The following is a 22,039-nucleotide window of genomic DNA, read 5'->3' as shown; positions in this document are numbered from 1 at the left end:
CCTAGCCAAATCTAGGGTTGCCCTAGCCACCACTACTCCATGCTTGCAAGGCTTCAAGAACTCCACTCAAACATAACTACCTCTTCCATGCTTGAAAGGCTTCAAGAATCATACTCAAACTCAACTACTTAACACATTCAAGTAGATTACATCTTATCCACAAGTAGTTAGACTCAGAGTTGTACATACAGGAGACATAGTTCATACCAAACACAAATAGATAACTTGTGTAATTCAAACTCTAGAGCAAGAGTCACAAGATTAATGTTCCACATGACTCTTGTAACTATAAATATGTAATCTATGCTACAATCAATCTCAAGGAAGCAAATCACATTCTCGTAGACGTGGGTTGCAAAGATCAAGCGAACCATATACGTCCCTTGTCAAACTCTCTCTCTCTCTCTCTCTCTCTCTCTCTCTCTCTCTCTCTCTCTCTCTCTCTCTCTCTCTCTCTCTCTCTCTCTCTCTCTCTCTCTCTCTATCTATCTATCTATCTATCTATCTATCTATCTATCTATCTATCTATCTCTCTATCTCACTATCTCTCTAGATTGGTTGAAACTTGAGAAGATCCACTCTACTCGCCCTTCTTCTCGTATTATGCAACTTCATCTTCAACTGCAAAATATTTGAAGAGGTAACAGTACAATCCATGATTACCTTCTTTGTATTAAGAATATTTCTGACCAATTGACTGCTGTTGGAAAGCCTGTGAATGATGATGAACTATCTTTCCCTATTTTAAATGGTTTGGGATTTAAATACTCTCCCTTTGTGCCTGCTATTACCACTCGTTCTTCTCCTATCTCTTATGATGAATTAAGAGGTATGTTGTTAACTTATGAGATAAGGTTACCTGATGAACTAAATCTATTGATGCTCCTTCCCTAATGGCAAACCCAATTCTCCACCATTCGGCCTCCAAGACAGCCCTTCAAGGGCCATTTTTCACAGAGGGGCAGATCTGGTCGTGGTTGCTCTTTTCTGCATCGTAGTTCTCCTACATATCAACCCATAACCATCCTATTTGTCAAATACGTGATCATCCCAGTTACAATGCCAAAGATTATTATCAATGTTTCAACCATGCCATTCAAAGTACCATTCATTCCCCTTCTTATGTGAATATTTCTAAAATTTCAAGCACTTTTATCCCAGATGAAAATTGGCACCCTACTTTTGGTGCTTCTCATCATATCACTAATTCTTTGGAGAATGCATTGCTCACCCCTACCATGTTTCCGATCAAGTTCAAATTGGTGATGATGCTGGTCTTCCCATAAATAATACTTGTAACATTACTATTGATACTACATCTTCTCTAGGTCATTTAAATTATGTTCTACATGTGCCCTCTATTTGGAAGAACTTACTACAGTCTCCCAATTTTTATGGGATAATAGTGCCATGTTTGAATTTCTCCTTGACATATGTTATTTGAAGGATCAATCAATGGGTAAGTGTCTCCTTCAAGGCAGCTTTAAGGATGGGCTATGCTAGATTTGATTGGGCTCCAAACCCAAAGCTTTTGTTGGCAAGAAATCCTCTTTTGAAAATTGGCACTCAAGATTAGGGCATCCTCCTGCCTCTAAAGTTACTTGCAATTTAATCTCTAGTTTTTCTTTACCAGTCAGGTCGAAAGATTTTGTTTATGTTTGTGGTAGTTGTCAAAAAGGGAAGAGTCATTAACTCCCCTTTCACTCCTCTAATTTTGTTTCTGATGGCCCTTTGGACTTTATTTTTTTCGGATGTTTGGGGACCCTCTCTTGTGGAGTCTTTTGAGGGTTTTCGCTATTATGTGATTTTTGTGGATGATTTCAGCAAGTTTATTTGGTTTTATCCCATGACTGTTAAATTTGAGGTTGTTAGTATTTTGAAGAGATTAAAGTTACTTGATGAGAATCTTTTTTCTCCGTATTAAGCAGTTTCATAGTGATTGGGGCGGTGAATACCGAACCGTTTCTTCTTTTCTTCAAGAACATGGTATTGGCAAGAGACTTTCTTGTCCTCACACTCATAACGAAATGAGGTCATTGAACGCCGACATCAGCAAATTGTGGATACTGAGTTGACTCTCTTAGCCCATGCTTCTTGCCCTAAGAAGTTTTGGATGCATGCTTTTGAAAATGCTGTTTTTTTGATAAATCAGTTACCCAATCAAGTGTTGCGCAATACTTCTCCTCACTTTAAATTATTTAGAGTCCAACTTGACTATGACTCTTTGAGGACTTTTGGTTGTGCATGCTACCCATGTTTAAGGCCTTATAACAAGAAACAAGTTGGAATTTCGATCTACTTTGCATGTCTTTTTGGGATATAGTTCCTACCATAAAGGTTAAAGTGTTACATTAATCCACCTATGGTAAAGTTCTGGTTTCACGCCATATTGTCTTTGATGAGCGGCAATTTTCTTTCCTTAATTGCCAATGAGTTAACCCCACTCCCCCATCTCGTACCTTGACTGATCCATTTATACTTTCCCTTACCCTTGTCAAATCTCCTATAAACCTTATCAATGATCTTCCCTATAACTCTAATGAACCCCTACCTTCCTCTACTTCTCATCCTACAGTTAATACTCAGCCCATGATCACAAGATCAAAAGCAAACCCTAAAGTTCTCCTCTCCTCTTCCCAACTTAACCATCCCAACCTAGAGCCTACCTCTTTTACCATTGCGAACAAGTACCTTCACTGGCAGAAAGCTATGGACAGAATTTACTGCCTTATTGAAGAATGGGACTTATCTCCTTCTCACAATGTTATTGGCTGCAATTGGGTTTTTTGGGTCAAACGCAAGGCAGATGGCTCCATTAATAGGTACAAAGCCCGCCTGGTGACAAAAGGGTTCAATCAACAGGAGGGTTTGGACTACCATGAAACCTTTAGTCCTATGGTAAAACCTACTACTATTCAGCTGGTCTTGCCCTAGTAGTCTCTTGTTGTTGGCCTATTAGAAAACTGGATATTCAGAATGCTTTTCTTCATGGTTTTTTTGAATGAAACCATCTATATGATGCAACCTCCTGGCTTTGTTGGTACACATCACCCTGATTATGTGTGCAAACTTCAGCACTCCCTTTATGGTTTAAAGCAAGCCCCACGAGCTTGGTTTGATAGGTTTAGTACTTATCTTCTTGAGTATGGTTTAGTTGGGTCCAAGACTAACACTTCATTGTTTATCTTTCATAGTCATCATGGCATTAATTTCATGTTGATCTATTTTGATGATATTATCCTTACTGGTAGTTCTAGCATGCTCTTGGCCCAATTTCTTAGGAATCTTGGCTTTGTTTTTGCATTAAAAGATTTGGGTCCTTTTCAATACTTTTTGGGTATGTCTATTACTCGATCATCCATTAGTTTATATATGTTTGAAAGTCACTATATTCAAGATCTTCTCAAGCGGGCAAATATGAATGATTACAATCAATCTCTACACCGGTTTCCACTACTGACAAGTTAAGAAAATTTACAGAGGGAATTAATGGCAAGTCCCCCGATGTATCGTCAGTATCCTTCAATATGTGACCATGACCAAGTCCGATATTCAATTTGCGGTAAATAAAAGTCTCATAGTTTATACACTCTCCTACAATTGATCACTAGTCTGTTGTTAAACGGATTCTTCACTACTTAAAAAGAACCTCCTCATAAGGACTTCTTGTACGTCGTGACTCTCCACTTAGTTTATCTGCCTTTTCATATACTTACTGGGTAGGTTGCCTTGATGATTGCAAATCTATTGGTTGTTATGCTATATTTTTGGGATGTAACCATATCTCTTGTAGTTCAAAGAAGCAAAACACTGTGGCCCACTCAAGTACTGAGGCCAAATTCATTCTCTCGCTAATACTACTACTAAGCTTACTTGCTTACAGTCTCTATTGCATGAATTATCAATATATCTGCCTTCCGCTCCAATTCTCTGGTATGATAATGTGGAGGCCACCCATCTCACTGCCAATCCTGTCCTCCATGCATGAACCAAACATGTTGAGATAGATTTTCATTTTGTTCATGATAAGGTTGCCAACGGGGACCTCCGAGTTCGATTTCTCTCCACCAAAGACCACCTTGCTGACATCTTCACTAAGCCTATATCCCATCAATGATTCAACATCTTGATATCCAACCTCAAGGTCTCATCTCCGCCCTTGAGTTTGAGGGGGCGTGTTACGGATACTTCTGTTTTTTCACAATCTGAGGGCAAAAGAGGAAAACCACAAGCAACCCTAGTTGAATCTAGGGTTGCCCTAGCCGCCACTACCCATGCATGCAAGGCTTCGAGAACTCCACTCAAACTCTACTACCTCCATGCATGTAAGACTTCAAGAACTCCACTCAACCGCAACTACTTAAGAGACTCTAATAGATTACATCTTATCCACAAGTGGATCAAACTCAGAGTTGTACACACAGGAGACATAGTTCATACCAAACAAAAATATATAACTTGTGTAATTCAAACTATTACACACTCTAGAGTAAGAATCTAAGATTAATGTTGCACATGACTCTTGTAACTATAAAGATGTAATCTGTACTACGTACAATCAATCTTAAGAAAGCAAATCACATTCCCGTAGCCGTAGGTTACAAAGATCAAGCAAACCACATATACCTTTGTCAAACTCTCTCATCCTCTCTTTCAAGGAAATTATGGACTTTAGCAAGATCCAACCAAGTTTCCGGGGAAAAATCCGAGGACATCACAAAACTTAGCAATGGGAAAGAAGCTTCATCGAGATAGGATGAGATCAAAATATCTCAACTCATCTTCACCGAAAGGAGGCATTTATAACGGTGTTGCTCAACCAAAATCTAGTCCCGGTTCGAGATCTTGACTCAACCAGGGTCTCGGCCAACATTTTGAACTGTTTTGGTTTCACCTTGTATCTTGTCTCGAGGTCTCAAAAAAGCGAGATGTCGACCGAGATCTTGCGAAACCTTGAACTATGCTGATAAATATCCTCTGAGCTTATCATTAGATTCTTGGAAGAATGTAAGAGGAAAGGGATTTCTAACCAAATGTCATTCTAGAGGCCCTATACGACCATACAGCTCAAACATATCCAATCACAGAGAGTGACCAATGATGTTCAAATTGAAATATAGCTTTTTCATGGGTCTATATTTTAGAGACAACTCGCTATGTACATTACAAAAGATTCTTTCAATTCTGTCACAGCATCTTACACTTTTAACAAATAAAGGATGGAACGACATTTCATAGCTCACTCAAATATACCAGAAACATAGCCTCTCCGGCCAGTTAATTCATAGTCAGGCCACATAGTTAACCAATATGCATGTTATTGACCATAAAGTGATCTCTTTTCACTGCCATACCTTGACCTTGCAAGCTTTCATTTCACTATGAATATCTGCTTCTTTGTCTAAGAGGAGGCAAATTCCGTTTAAGGAATCACGGGTCAGAGTATCAATGGCTTTAAATATGTTCCAGCACTAGCAAAAAAACTTGTGTCCATGGAATGAAGATCCAGCCTTCGATGTTTTTTCTCTTTCTCCAATAACGCAATATGACCTCAGTAAAATACAACTAAAATTTATCACTTCAAGCAAAAAGGTCATCTGGGTTTATCCAATGAAGGGTAAACAAATAGAATGAGTAGTTCAAACATTATGGAGGAGAACTAAACTTTTAATGAACTCCCAAATACTGGACTAAGATCCAGCATAGAAAAGGCCTCTCAAGGACTAAAAAGGATAAAAGGCATTAACAGGAAATGTTAAATACAAATCAAACTATGATAAAAATCTCATGTATCAAATTTGGTCCAACTGTTTGTTGACTCGATCACCGTGCTTCCACTACCAATGCATCTAAATTACATCTCGACAAGGATAACTCATCTAGCATAATAGCCGAAAACTTATTAACTAAATGGGGTCTGGTACATGGATTATGGCCTCTCAATCAGCTTTGTTTGAGGCCATACTAAATACAAGGCTTAAGCTCTAGGCATATCCATTAATTCTCATCGCATATTTTAAGGTTATCTTAGATCTGCTCCGGGTTCTTCTAATTCTTTCAATTTGAGTTAAATCACTTTTATGTACAGTGGCATTTAAAGGCCTCTATTCAACGTCGCCATGCCAACTCAATCGACTTTCTCATAGCCAATCATTTATCGGAGCTATTCCCAAGCGAGTTCTAATGTGGTTGTTCCTTATCTAATCTTTCCTAATTTTGTCACTAATCCATCATATACTTTTATAAATAAGTTGGGTCTCCCATATCCCACAATTTTTATGTTTAAACAAGCATGCTCTACTGACTAGCATAGAATGCTCTCCCTTACGAGACTCAGGGTTCAGTCTCAGACCCTGTCATGGGAAGCGCAGGTACTACTACCCATTCCATTGTCTTGATTAAGGTACTGATATGTTCTTATATTCCCAGAAATTCTAACAAATCTTGTTCCTACCATATATGCAGTCCTATCTTTACTAATATTGCTCATTTTAAGGTGATCTATACTTTTGAATTTTCAAAACCTTCACTGACATTGTACTCTTTTATAAAGCTTTTTCAGATCTCAAATATGTTGGTTATTTCATACTGTCCTACCATGAGCAGAACTGATCTTTTGGACTTGAATTCTGAAATCGGAACCATGCAACCTGTTGGGTCTGAAATTGATAGTACATACTGATATTCTGTTGGAACATTTAGATCTAACTGTTATTCTATCCCCTAGTTTGACAGATTTGGCCTTATCCTAGCATCACTAGGAATCTTTCCTAACCTCAGATCCAGGCAATGGGTGTTAGTTTTCATGAGATTCTTTCAACATACTGATTCTGTTCCAGAATTAGCAAAACCATCATTTGAACTCTCTTTTCCCCCCCAGATTGAGAGAATTAGTTTAGTTGATGAACTCATGAACCTATGGTGTGGATTGCAGGTGTTTTCCAGGTATCTTTAAAGGCTGCTGCGTGGTGCCTCTGTTTTCTCAAGAATGAAAGGTGTACTGCTGAACAGATTGGGTGACTAGATGATGATGATCTTTTGGCGGCTGATGTTACCTAAGGGCTTTTGAAGGAGCTGTTCAGGGACTCTTCTGTAACCACCGGTCCCTAATTATCAGAATCAACAGTTTCAAGTCGGTGAACTATTTACCTGAACCTAAGTCAATTGTGGCCTTATTACCTTCCATCTTTTTGTGGGCTTACTCAATGCCTTCCCTCACTTATGTATTTTGGTGGATGCTAACTCTCTTTTATTGTCTTCAATTCCCAGTCGTGCTGGACTATGTAACTTTCTATTTGATCTTTGCAGGGCATTTTAACTATTTCATGAAAAGAGGAATACATTGATGAATAAAATTGCATATAAGTAGAATTTTCTAAATGTGATGGACTCCAACAAGGAAATTCAAACATGGAAACTAATTAGTCTCCAATTTATCTAAACATCTCAATATTAATGAAAAAATAAAATAAATAAAGACTGGAAGATCAACCTATTAAGACACAACCTCAATAGTAGAAAATGGTTGAATGATTTCATATGAGAGAACCTCAAATATATAGACAGCATACATCCCATGCTGGTAGGTAATTATGAACAATAAAGGAAAGATATAAAAGATGGAAATACAATACAAGGAAATGTTTGTATGGAAATATAATAAATGGAAATGTTTGTATAGCAAATATAATACATGGAAATGATTGTATGGAAATACAATGTATGGAAAGAATTCGAATTGAAGGAATGAGATGGTATGGAAAGAATTCGAATTGAAGGAATGATGAATGGAAGGAATTCAAATGGAAAGAATTCAAATGAAAAACAATTAGGGAAAGGATGAAAAATCATCCTTAGCATTCCTAATACTCCCCCTCAAGTTGGAGAGTGAATGTCAAGAACTCCCAACTTGCCTCTATGACTGAGAAACAAATCTTTTCCAAGGGCCTTGGTGAAAATGTCAGCAATTTGGGCAATACTAGTGATGGAGGTCGGTTGGATAAGACCATGGCGAACCTGATCGTGAACCACATGACAATCAATCTCGATGTGCTTGGTGCGCTCGTGAAAGACTGGATTCGCAGAAATATGTATAGCAGCTTGATTGTCACAAAATAAAGGTATTGGTTGAGGGACCATGACACCAAGATCTTGGAGCAATGTAACTAACCACATGAATTCACAAGTGGTGACGGCCATGGCACGATATTCAGCTTCAGCAGATGAGCGAGACACAGTTGCTTGTTTTTTAGATTTCCAAGATAAAGGGCTGGAACCAAGAAACACACAATATCCAGTGGTAGATCATCAAGTCATAGGGCAAGTTGCCCGATCTGAATCACAATAAGCACGGAGTGATAACTCACTATCAACAGATAAAAGAATCCCTTGTCCTGGAGTGCCATGGAGGTAATGTAGTAAACGATTAGCAGCATCCATATGAGGTTTACAAGGCTCATGCATGAATTGACTAAGAACATTCATAGTGTGAACAATATCTGGACGAGTAATTGTGAGATAAATAAGTCGGCCCAATAACCGACGGTATGGTGTTGGATCAGCTAAGGGCTCACCATCAGAAGCAGTTAATTTGAGGTGTTGTTCCATTGGAAATTGAGTCGGAGTAGCACCTGTGAAACCAACATCGGTTAAGATGTCCAATGTGTATTTTCGTTGGTTAATGAAAATTCCTTTCTTGGAACGGGCCACCTCAAGACCAAGAAAATATTTAAGCGATCCAAGATCTTTAATCCTGAAATGTTGCTGAAGAAGTGATTTTAAGTTGGAAATCACAGATGTGTTAGACTCAGCAATTAAAATATCATCAACATAAACAAGCACAAAGGTAGATGAAGACTCTGTAAGTAGAGAAAATAGAGAGTAATCTGCCTTAGATTGTGTATATCCAAGATCAATAAGGGCACCAGAAAGCTTGGAAAACCAATTACGGGATGCTTGCTTAAGCCCATATAGTGATTTGTGCAAGCGACAAACCAATTGCTCCCCCTTTCGATGATAACCAGGCGGAAGAGTCATTTATACCTCTTCATCAAGATCGCCATGGAGAAAAGTGTTGTTGACGTCCAATTGATGCAAGGACCATCCTTTGATAGCAGCAATGGCAAGAAGTGTTCGGACAGTAACCAACTTGGCAACTGGGGCAAATGTCTCATGGAAATCAACCCCTTCAATTTGAGTGTAACCCTTTGCCACCAAACGCGCTTTATAGCATTCAATTGACCCATCTGAATGCCGTTTGATTTTGTAAACCCATTTGCAACCTATGGGTGTCTTGTGTGGGGGCAAAGGTACAAGAGACCAAGTCTTGTTAAGATCAAGAGCTGCAATTTCACTATCCATTGCCTCCTTCCAATCAGGTGAAACAATAGCCTTGGCAAAGCTTGTAGGTTCAATTGTAGCATTGAGGGCCTTGAGATACCTGAAATGGGGTGAGGATAATCTATGATAGGACAAAAAACAATTAGCAGGAATGAGAGTACCTATGCAGGAAGGAGAAGCTTGGGCATCCATGGCATAACAATGATAATCTTTAAGATGGGGTGGTAGTCAATGAACCCGAGATGGGCGGGAGATGGTGATGGATGGGAAGGTGGGTGAAGAAGGTTCATCCAACGGTTGGGGAGAGGGTGTGGTTGATAAGGGTAGATCCGACAAGATGGGTAAACTATCAATATCTGAAGCAGCAATGGGTAAAACAGGCAATAATGAAGATGTCAATTTTGAAAAAGGAAAGGAATCTTCAACAAATGTGACATCACGACTAATGAAAACCTTATGTGTTTGTAAATCATAAATCTTATACCCTTTTTGTGCATATGGATACCCAATAAAAACACCTGGAGATGCGCGGGGATCGAATTTATGACGAATGGATGAATGATTATGACTATAACAAAGACATCCAAAAGTTCGAAGATGGGAATATGAAGGAATCTTGCCAAATAAAACTTGAAGTGGTGACTTACCATGTAGTAGCGGGGTGGGTAAATGATTAATTAGGTAAGCGGCTGTCAAAACACAATGACCCCAAAACTTATGAGGTAGACTGGCTTGAAAAGATAGAGCACGAGCCACATTAAGAAGGTGGCGATGTTTACGTTCAACAACCCCATTTTGTTGGGGTGTATTAACACAACTATGCTGGTGAACAATACCATGGGTTGAAAAAAAAAACATTTGAATAGGAATTAAAAAACTCACGACCATTATCAGTTCAGAGTTGTTTAATTTGATATCCAAATTGGGTTTGGATCATAGCAAAAAATTCCCTTAAACGGGACCAAGCATCAGATTTATGATTTAACAAAAACACCCAGGTGCATCGTGAAAAATCATCCACAATAGTTAAAAAATATTTTGCACCACAAATTGAGGGAACGAAGTAAGGTCCCCATATGTCACAATGTATTAACGCAAAACAAGAAGTGGTAGAAATTGTACTAGATGGAAAAGGAAGTCGAGTTTGCTTAGCCAAAGGACAAATAGAACAAGCACAATTTTTATGAAAAGAAATAGTCGGATCCAAACGTGCAAGATAACTGGAAATTTTTAAAGATGGATGGCCCAAACGAGAATGCCAAAGATCATTTGTGGGTAAAACAACAGCAGCAGCAGGATGATCCAACTCCAAATAATAAAGTCCATTGTACGCCTTGGCAAATGCTGTAGGTAAAGTATCTTCTCTATGGGTTATTGATTCTGGCGCCAGTCTTCATATGGTTTCAGATTTATCTTTATTTCATTCGGATAGTCTTGTTCCCCACACCCAATCCATTCGTCTTCCCAATGGTGAAAGTCACAATGATAGTGTTTCTTGGTACCATTTTTTGAACTATATCAAGGAGATGTGGCAGCCAAGGCAGAGTGCGTGAGAGCGGGAGCAATGGCCTCATGAATTGTGCGATTACGCTCCTCTTGAAGTAAGAGAGAATAAGCACGATTCACCATCGGTAAAGGGTCCATCAAAAGTAATTGGCTACGAAGTGAGCCGTAGGAATCATTAAGTCCCATCAAAAATTCAAGAAGTTGATCTCTATGAATAAGATCAGAATGCTTCTTTAGAAGACCACATGTGCAAGGTGGTAGATCATTATACGAAGAAAGCTCATTCCAGAGCCCTTTGAGAACCGTATAATAAGAAGCCAATGAAGACGTGCCTTGTTGATAGGTGGAAATGGCACGACGAATTTCAAAAATGCGAGGTGCATTTTGTTGAGAATAACGAGCCTCAAGGTCGTCCCAAACCTCATGAGCAGTAGAGGCATAAAGGACACTATGAGCAATATCAGGAACAATAGCATTGACAAGCCATGAAAGAACCATACTGTTACAACGGATCCATTGAGGAAGCAAAACTGAATCAGAAACAGGTTTTGAAAGAGAGCCGTCAATAAATTGAAGTTTGTTTTTCGCTTCAAGAGCCATATGCATAGCACGTCGCCAAGTCGGATAGTTATCACCCTTCAATGGTTGGGTGACCAAAATGGCACCCAGATTGTCCGAGTGATGAAGGAAAAATGGAGAAGAGGCATCCAAATCAACAGACCTAGTATTGGTAGCCATTGAAGAGGAGGTAGAAGAAGAGGAAGAAGAAGACGTGGTGAATAAGGATGTAGAATCGTGTTTAGGCTGATACCATATTAAGACACAACCTCAATAGTAGAAAATGGTTGAATGATTTCATATGAGAGAACCTCAAATATATAGACAGCATACATCCCATGCTAGTAGGTAATTATGAACAAAGGAAAGATATAAAAGATGGAAATACAATACAAGGAAATGTTTGTATGAAAATATAATACATGGAAATGTTTGTATAGCAAATATAATACATGGAAATGATTGTATGGAAATACAATGTATGGAAAGAATTCGAATTGAAGGAATGAGATGGTATGGAAAGAATTCGAATTGAAGGAATGATGAATGGAAGGAATTCAAATGAAAAACAATTAGGGAAAGGATGAAAAATCATCCTTAGCATTCCTAATACAACCCAAAACTAAGGCGGCTTAAATTTCCAACTGGACCAAAATCATATCTGAACCCAGCTCCTCCTGGCCTACGCTTCCAAAACGGTTGATGCTGGCCACGGGCACCACCAAACCACAACATTTAAAACCTTTCATATTAGGAAATTCAGACACAGAAGATTTGGAAACCAAGGAAATTATCGCTGGTTCTTAATCTCTTCCAGTCCTATCCAATCTCCGGTTATGTCGGTTGGTGGTGGATTCTGTGTGTACAAGTGAAAACCCCTCAAATTCTGACACTGTTCAATGTTCAAACTATCCAAAGACGGGAAATCTAGAAGAAAATCACCCCATTGTGACAATAAGAATGCTACCGCACCCAAGATGTTAGGCAGGTTTTTCAAATTTAGGGTGTTTAATTTGGGGAGTGTCACCTTGTCCTCATGATCAGTTTCTTCGTCCACTGCAAATATCTCTTTCAAGCCTTCACAATTTAAAATTTCAATATCTTCTAGTCGCAGGAGACCTTCAGCAAGACTCAACGGCAGAAAATGCTGCAGTTTGGGACATCCAAGAATATCTAGGAACCTCAGCTTGCCGAAGATTGGAATTGATGGCGAATTTGACGAGTCAGATTGGCTAGATGTGGTAGCCCTACAATTCTTCTCAGTTGACCCCAGTCCTGATTGCTGCTCCTCATCTTCCTTATGAACAGAGATTATTTGCTCCATTTCATTGCAAGAAACAATAAAAAGTTGTTCCAGTTGTTGAAGTTTCTCCACCATGGCTGGTGAGAAGAGGTATTGCAAGTTGTTTAATGCTCGAATGTAGATCCGCCGAATGTTTTGAAGGCTTCCAGATGGTATAACGCCCTTCCATAACATGACCAGTTTAGGAAGAGGAGACAAATCAAGGGTTAGTAGTTTCGTGACTTTCGTCAGAACAACATCCTCTCCCTTTAGGCCCGTTGAGTTAAATATCTCTGTTAAACCACAGCAGTCTTCTACTTCCAGATATTCCAAATTTGACACCCTTGTGATCAAGCCTGAGTGCAAGATATTGATAAACAGATTGTTGCAGTAACGCACATGAAAGAATGATAGCTTGTTCAAGTATCCATCAGGAAGAGACCCATAATAAATTGCTTTCAAATTTTCTAAGCGGTTCAATTTTAGATACTCCAATCTCTTGAATACAACTTCTGGAGGATTTTTCCAGATCTGCATCGAAAAGATACCTCATATCATCACAATTGTCGAATGCCAAAGCCTTCAAGTTGTTGAGACCACCAAATACTTCAATGGAAAATTGCAATACATTCCCTAATCCCTTGCACTCCCTAAAACAAATATATTGTGTTCGTCCCATCAACATCTTAAACCAATTGGAAAGCTCTTTTGGCTCTACTCCACCAAAGTAAATGGCAGTATCATAACAAGAGACAAAGCCATGTGGGTTTGCAATTTTTTGACTTCCTATTGTTATTGAGAACCGTGTCAAGTTTTGTGAATAAATTGGGACGCATGCAGACAAGCATTTCACATTCATAATGTCCAACCTTAATTTGGTCAAACCAGTCAATGATGCAACCTCGAAAAAATGAGCATGATCTTTACCTTCAACCTGCCAATTATCAAAGCTGCAAAGACAAGTCTAATTCTTCCAACAAAGACAACTGCGACAACACATTCAGAGGAATTGTCAATCTTTCATTCCCTGACAAATTCAAAATCTTCAGTTTGGTCAGCCCAACCATTTCCTCTGGAAAGCACCATATATTACATTTTTTCAGATCAAGTATTTCCAGCTTCTTCAAATTTCCTAGCAGTGATATGTCCATTGTTGGCTTACTACATTGTCCAGTACATGCATCACGACCCAGACGTAGCACGCGCAGATTTGTCAAGCATGAGATTGACGATGGTAGTAAACAAATAGATGTGAAAGATGGATCAAGAGTTGTCAGCAACGTCATCCCTTCAAAGAACCCATCAGGGATCTTCTAGTGACCGATTTTCTCGTAATGTTAAGGTCAAAAGCTGGGAGCATGAGGGCTCCTGGAGAGCTTAGTGATTTCATTTTGCATTAGAGACAATCGCTTGCATCTTTCTGGGTTCTCTATTTCTAGCCATTGTCTCAATCCTCTGTCGGCTTTTACCTCAAAACCAAGGTCTTCCCTAGCAATTGCTATAGCAACATCCCTTACCACATCATGCATCTTTACATATCCATGTTCTGTAATTAACAATAAGCATAATGCTTTGAGTTTATCTAAGACTACATTCAATCTAACCCTCACTTCCATCAAAGATTCAGCATCACCAAATACTCGCTCCCCAATCACATAAGGTAACAAATCATCCTTGGAAATTTCACAGTCCTCACAGAATAAACAACACAACAAGAAACACAATTTGGTTTGCTCACTTTCCAAAAAGTCATAACTCAATCTTATAGATGAGAAAACTTTTTCATGCATACCTGCAATATCTTTTGCAATAGACTTTTTCAGCTGACGAGTGGCATTCTCACACACGGTTTGGTCCTTATTTTGCAAACCCCTTCCTAATGTAACCAGTGCTATGGGCAATCCCCCACATTCTTTGGGAACTTCCCTAGACACTGTATGCAGTTCAGAAGAGTCTACACAATCACTTGCGTTTTTTTGGAAAAGACTCCAAGCATCTCTTTCTGTTAAAACCCCAACTTTGATTTGTGATTGGGTCATCATCTGATTGCATACTTCTAGGCTTCTTTTTGTGAGAACGACCTTACACCCTTTGCTCATTTGATCTCTAGAGATCCTTAAATATTTAAATTCCAATGGTTCCCACAGATCATCCAAGATGATAAGGATCCGCTTATATTGCTTCAATCTTTCCGATAAGCGGATCCCTCTCACATCTTCACTCTCCTCCATGAGCCTCATACCCAACTTCTTTGCGATTTCTCGTTGGATCTTCCACATAACAGGGTGTTGTGACACCGTAGCCATTACAACTTCATCAAAGATTCCCTCTCTTTTCAAAGCCTTTCCCAATTCTGTGGTCAAACTTGTCTTCCCAACTCCGCCCATTCCATATACACCAACCAAGTTGATATTCTCATCTTTCAGGGCCCTCCTAATCTCATTCATGGCAATCTCAGTGGATTTGAAATACTCAAAACTTGATGTTGGCATTAACTCTATTGTTAGGGATAATGAATGCATAACCACGAACAGAGAAGAACACAATCAAAGCACACAAGGGAAATTTAACGTGGTTCGGCAAAACCCTGCCTATGTCCACCAGAGAGAAAAAGAGTTTTACTATTTCCAGGAAAACTCACACCACTCTCGCACCCACAAAGTATTATCTTTTGCTTGCCCCTAATCCTTATCCTCAGGATGGGTTCCCCAATCCCCTACAAGGATTGATTTCCCAATCTCCTACAGAGACTGATGCCTATAGGTTATCCCACAGAGACTATTTATAGGGAAACCTAAAACCCTAATCTCAATGTAATTACACTTTTACCCCAGTATTAGTAATTGACCCAAACCCTGTTTCAATTACAAATACAACCAAAACCATAATTACATGGACCCACAGAATACAAGACACCCAAACCCAACAATCTCCACCTTTGCTAGAATTCTGCAAACCACCTTGAAGAAAACCGTTGATGATGTCTCTCTGCAATCATCGGTCTCTGGTGATCCACCACACCTTACCGCATGGCCCACATCCCCTCCAGGGATGCTTTTGTTACCGCCATCACTAAACCAGCATGGCACACACCCCCCACCTGAGGTGTCCTGTACAACTCATCGCTGCTATACATGCATGACCCACATCCCCTCCAGGAATGCTTTTGTTACTGCCATCACTAAACCAGCATGGCGCACACTCCCCACATAGGGTGTCCCGTACAGCTCATCGCCGCTATACACGCATGACCAACATCCCCTCCAGGAATGCTTTTATTACCGCCATCACTAAACCAGCATGGCGCACATCCCCCACCTGGGGCGTCCCGTACAGCTCATCACCGCTATACGACGTGACGTGGCTCCATCTCTCCTATCACAGTCGGCTCCGAAAGATCACTGCCACTCACCAAATCCAAAGCAAAAGTCACTCGTTTCTTTCCAAAATTTCCCTTGTTTTGCTCCTGAACAACTTGCAAATTCTTTCTACCTGTACCCCTTGCCAAAGTGCCAAATGGAGCTCCACCTGTTTCAACACTACCTGCAAGCCTGTACAATTTATCTGATCTGTGGCTTTCGTACCCATCAATCAACTAAAAGAACCTCACCATTGATTTCCATACGAACTCACAAAATCAATACCAATGGAGCGAAATTTCCTCGATCTGTCATTTCCACTGAGTCCGGAACGCCCAAAAACCTTATGAACACTTAACTCCGTACAAAAAACATTCACACAAAATCCTGTGGAAACAATCTGTACGATTCGATCCGATAATAAAAAAAAAAAAAAGAAAAAAATCCCTTTTTCTTTTTTCTGTCTTTTTCCATCTTTTTTCCCCACCGAATTTTTTTTCTTTTTTTCTCCCTCTATGGTTCTTCCTCCACATTCTCCACTCACAACTTTTTTTTAAAAACAAAGTAATCATTGCATCAAGAAAAATAAAAAAAATAAAAACTTCTTCTTCACAGTCAACAACTTCCTGACCGTATAATATATATATATATATATATAACCAGGATCTTAAACAAGATTGCCTTCTTTCTTCTTTCTTTCTTTTTTTTTTTTTCAATCCTCTCTTGAGTCAATCCACTCAAATCATAAGAAATAAAAAGATACAAAAAAAAACTTCACGATTCTAGATCTAGAATCGTACCTTCGATCAATCCGTCGAAGCCTTCTTCGTTTTCCTGGCACCTATCCTCTCCTTTATGGATCCACCGAACCTCGCTCTAATACCACTTGTTAGAGATAATGAATGCACAACCACGAATAAAGAAGAACACAAGCAAATCACACAAGGAAAATTTAACATGGTTCTGCAAAACCCTGCCTACGTTCACTAAAGAGAAAAAGAGTTTCACTATTTCCAGAAAACCTCACACCACTTGATATCAAAGCCTATCCTAGGAGGAGGTGTTGGATCTAAAACAGTGATAAAATATGGTAAAACCTATACCAAGAGTCGGTTCACGTAGGAATGGACGCATTGGTTCACATAAGAGTGGACGTAGAATACCAAAAGGAGTTATTCATCTTCAAGCAAGTTTCAACAATACCATTGTGACTGTTACAGATGTAGGAGGTCGAGTGGTTTCTTGGTCCTCTGCTGGTGCTTGCGGATTTAAGGGCACAAGAAGAGGGACACCTTTTGTTGCTCAAACCGTGGCAGGAAATGACGATGATCCACCAAACCTCGCTCTGATACCACTTGTTAGGGATAATAGATGCACAACCACGAACAGAGAAGAACACAAGCAAAGCACACAACGGAAATTTAACATGGTTCGGCAAAACCCTGCCTACGTCCACCAGAGAGAAAAAGAATTTCACTATTTCCAAGAAACCTCACACCACTTGGTATCAGAGCCTATCCTAGGAGGAGGTGTTGGATCTGAAACAACAGTGAATTTCCCTTCAATTTGGAGCTTGCCAGTGAGAATGATCTTCTCATTTGCTTCATGGCTTACACGGTAACGAACAGACCAGCCCCCTCGAAGACATCCTGTGTTCTCTTGAATTGCATCATCCAACAGTTTCACGTCCGTTTCTAATCCATCCACTTTTTCTACCCATGCTTCCACTGTTTCCTTAATCACTTTCCCTCTCCGACGAGCTGCATCCATAGAATGTTGTACCTCCATTCTCACTTCCATGACTTCTCCCATCCGCGATTTAAGCCTTTCAACATATTTATTTGGATCAACCATATAGCAGATATGTCTTCGAATGAAATGAGCTAGCCACTTGACGAGTTTTGTGATGGGTGTAGCGGCAATATCCATGGTTGTTGTATTTCAGACGGCAAAGTGATAATACGTCGTAGTTTGAGATAGCAAAGTGATGATTCACTCAACTGGACAAATATACAAACCAAAGAGTCTTGTTAAGCAGTAAGTCCACCGGAAGTTCCGAAGTGGTCTCAAGTCTTGTAAAGCAGTAAGTCCACCGAAAGTTCAGAAGTGGTCTCTGAGAAGACAAGGTAATACTGCTTATTCCATCTCCTTTCATCATCAACTTTTTCTACTTTAGTAATACTGCTTTCATCAATTATTGCACGATACAAGACAAGGTGCAAAGTTTTTTCTTTTCTAGATAGAAGGTGCGAAGTTTCGAGCAAACAAACCTAGCAAAATTAGCCGACAAAACAAAACAAATTTTGCCGACATGAGAGACATGGAAGTCAAAAAGGTCACTCATTGTTTATTAAATAATAATATTAATGTGGATGTGGTGGAATGCTTGGAAGCTGAGCATTGCTATAGAATTAACTTTTTACTAAAAGTTGTAGTAATATGAATAATTTTTACTATAGAATCCAAGACTACAGTAATATATTACCTCTATTTGTAAAAATATAATTATAGGTACGTATTGTAGTAGTTTAAAATATTTTTAACTATGATATTTAAAACCATAGTAATAAAAAAACACAGAAACAAAACTATAATTAAAAATTGTAGTAATATATGTAACTTATTACTATGGAATTAAAAGTGTAATAATATCAAAAATTTTAACTATTAAAATATAACTACATTTTGAAATTATAGTAATATAGTTTACATAATAGCTATAGTATTTAAAATTGTAGTAACACTTTCTTTTTGGGTGCGGAAATAGAACTGCGGTTAAAAATAGTAGTAAACGCATTCCCTCTAACTGTAGAAATATAGTTACAGTTATGTATTGTGGTAATTTAAGATATTTTAGATTATAATATTTAAACCACAACAATAGAAAAACTCCATAACTACATAAACAATATTAAAGTTAGGAATTGTAGCAATATGAGAAACTTATTATTGTTGTAACTAACAGAGTAACGTGACTAGAATAAAATTGCAAGCCCTAGGGGAAAACCCAAGTCTGACCTGACCCTCCTAGGGTCAAGTATTTTGTAATAGACCTGTAAATGGATAGCTGAAATCTTCCTCTGAATTCGCATTCATATTTGTTTCCGTATCCGAAGTTTTTTTTACTGGGAAATATCTGTATCCGTCCGCTAAGCAACCAGATTCGGATAGTTGCTTATTGGATCATATATTATCCGGATAAATATTTATCCGAATAAAGTATTCAACATTTTTTTCTCTGAAAATGGATGATAATTGGATTCGGACATGGGCAATCGGTAATTGGGTAATCGAAAATAAAAAATTATCCAATTAGAGGAATTAAACACTCTTCTCTACAAAAGGGTTGATAATTGGATGCGGAAACCAGTACTCCGTAACAAAACTTGTAAATTGGAAATAAAAAATAAAAAAATGATAATCACCAATCAATAATCGGATAGTTTATCGGATCAGATTAGTATCGAATATCTTATAAAGTTTCGGATTCGATTCGGATACCTTCTCTAAATTTCTGCCGGATTCGAATTTGGATAGTGGTTTTCCTAATCGGATTCAGATTCGGATTGGATATTACTTGGTGTATTCGAGTCGAATTTGATCCATTTACAAGTCTATTTTGTAACCCTAACCCACCCTTTGGGTAGAATATGGGCCGGGTCAGGTCAAGCAGGCTTTATTGACACCTCTACATTTCACACATGGAAAGAGGGTTAGAGGGAAAACTTTAAAAATTTTAGAAAGGAAGGGGGAATATTCAAAACGTTGTTTTTTTAAGGGGGGGGGGGAGATGGTCCAAGCCTTGCCCCAATGTAGCTTCACCCATGGGATCGAGATATAGAAATTTCTCCTTTTTGTTTCCATTTAAATCATGAACCTTGTTATACTTAGACCTGTAAATGGATAGCAATTCGCATTTGTATTCGTTTAAGGGTGTCCGTATCCGAAAAATATCCGTATTCTTCTACTAAGCAACCTGATTTGGATTTGGATAATTACTTATCGAATTATATAATATCCGGATAGAGTAAAGTATACAACATTTTCTCTAAAAGTGGATGATAATCATATTTGAGAATCGGTAATCGACAACCAATAATCGAAAATCGAAAACTTTCCAGTTAAGAGTAAAGTATTAAATATTATTTTCTCTAATGTTGATAATCGATTCGGAAACTAATAATCCAGTAAATGGAAATTGACAATTGAAAATAATAAATTAAAAAAATGGCAATCACCAATCAATAATGGGGTAGTTTATCGGATCAGATTATTTTAGATATCTGACAAAGTTCTGGATTCAAATTCGCATGCTTTTCTAAATTTTCACCGGATTTGAATAGCAGTTTTGCTAGTCGGGTTCGGATCCAAATACTGGTGTATCCAAGCCAACCAATATCAGAAACCGAATACATTTTGTTTACAGGTCTAATTGCACTCACGTACATAAGTAATTAACACTACAATTAGAGGTGCAAGTTTGACCTCGACCAACAGAATCCACCTTGACGAATTTTATTTGTGTAAGATGTCATTTTTTAAGTACTAAGAGAAGAAGAATAAATGATAAATAAAAAATTCTGTAGACAAAAGCGATATATAAAAATGTTACTTCGGAAATTCACAATTAATGGTAAGAAAAAAAGGGTGACGGGGAGTTGGGGAAAAAGGGGCACCCAGTTATTAAATAACTATTAAAGTATCGTAAAAAATTGGAAGAAAGAGGTATAATAACAAAATTTAAAAAGAAAAAATCCCTAATAACTAATCTGTCCCAAGCTTTATTTACAGGTATTCAAAGTATCCTTTCTTTCTACATCGACATTTGTTATTTTAAATTTTTTATTTATACATAATGTTACTGAATTATATTAAATCAAAATTTTTAGAACAACCTATGAAAGGAGGGAAACCAGGAAATGTCAAACGAATTAAACAAAAAAATAAGTAATTTCTTAGAAACAATTTCATGAAAATATTTGATGATCTAAATAATTTAACAACACCAAAATATTTAAATTAAAATTTTCTAGTATGAAAGAAATAATAATAATAAAGAAAGAAAACATATTTATAAGGAAAAAGATAAAAATAATAGAAATTGAAAAACTAAGGAAAGAAGATAAAATTGGATATTATGTAATCTTTAATTTTTGAGAGAATTAGGTAATCAATGAAAGGTTTTAGCAAAGTAGTATATTTGGATTCTTCTACCCAAAGAAAAGGAAGAAGTTATATTTGGATTGAGTTTCTTAGGGATTTTTTGGGGGAGAAAATTCGGTTTCTTTGCACGTTTCTTGTATAAAAAAAAACCCCAAAAAAGGAGAAGTTATATTTGGATTCAATTTGTAAGCCATTTTTTTGGGGAGAAACTTCGGTTTCTTCCCAATGAAGGTGTTGTGGAGGGTATGCAACCTGAGAACCCCCTCGAGAAGAACCACACACACCCGCTCGGGGAATTGAAGAAGCCCTTGAGGAGAACCACATACATCCACTCGGGGAGTTCAAGAACCTCTCATACAGAACTACACACCCGCGTCGGGGAGTTGGATAACCACTTGGGAGAAATCCTCTACACCCCCTCGGGGAGTTGGATAACCCCTTGGGAGAAATCCTTTACTCCCCCTTGGGAAGTTGGATAACTCGTTCCCTAGGGGATCCATCCATGCTCACTCAAGATAGGCTTGTGAAGTGAGAGGACGCTTAATGCTAAGTCCAAGAGGAACGTTGAAGACGACCAAGTCAAAAGGGTCAGTTAGAGATAACTACCCATCATACCCACTCCGAAACGTGGGGAAGTGGATAATGGAGTAACAACTTCATTATACCAAGGAAGGAACTCGCCCACTCTTCAACTAAATAGGCGAAATCAACGAAGGGACCGCCTTTAGGTAACCACCATATAACCTCCATCCTAAGATGGGCAAGGTACGAGATTCAACTTACTATTAGTCTCTACGCTTTGAGAACCCTCTCAAGGCTTTCTATTGTTGCC

General features: G+C 38.4%; 1 pseudogene; it reads right to left on the bottom strand.

The window, feature by feature from the left end:
* Nucleotides 1-13,629: 13,629 nt before the first annotated feature.
* On the bottom strand, nt 13,630-17,973 carry LOC149029331 (disease resistance protein At4g27190-like; annotated as a pseudogene).
* Nucleotides 17,974-22,039: the final 4,066 nt, after the last annotated feature.

Source organism: Hakea prostrata, chromosome 1 (genome assembly GCF_041222555.1).
Source record: "Hakea prostrata isolate BN-2017 chromosome 1, UWA_Hpros_2, whole genome shotgun sequence".
NCBI lineage: Eukaryota > Viridiplantae > Streptophyta > Magnoliopsida > Proteales > Proteaceae > Hakea > Hakea prostrata.
This window is presented reverse-complemented; position numbering and strand designations above follow the sequence as displayed.